This window comes from Nannospalax galili, unplaced genomic scaffold (genome assembly GCF_000622305.1).
Source record: "Nannospalax galili isolate Female #2095 unplaced genomic scaffold, S.galili_v1.0 scaffold851, whole genome shotgun sequence".
Taxonomy (NCBI): Eukaryota; Metazoa; Chordata; class Mammalia; order Rodentia; family Spalacidae; genus Nannospalax; species Nannospalax galili.
The window spans coordinates 1,754,554-1,754,875 of NW_008330578.1; positions in this window are offsets into that span (position 1 = coordinate 1,754,554).

The window sequence follows — 322 nt, forward strand, 5'->3', positions numbered from 1 at the left end:
AGCATGAGCTACATCGTAAAACCCTAAAAAAAAAAAAGAAAAAACCTGGTCAGGAAAGTCTGGGCTGGACACCTACCATGGCCAACTACTGGCCCAATGACCTTGAAAAGCAGTGCAGTGCTATCATGTCCACTGTGGGACTAATTAGAAGAACTGCTTCCTGAAGGTCTGAGGAGGCGCACAGGAGGCAGTAGTATACATAATATGCTTTACAGAGCCCTGGCACATAGTAGGTGTTTAGTAAACAGCATTCAAATGTAACACTTGCATAAGAAGTCTTAATGACGGGCTGGAGAGATGGCTCAGCGCTTAAGAACACTGG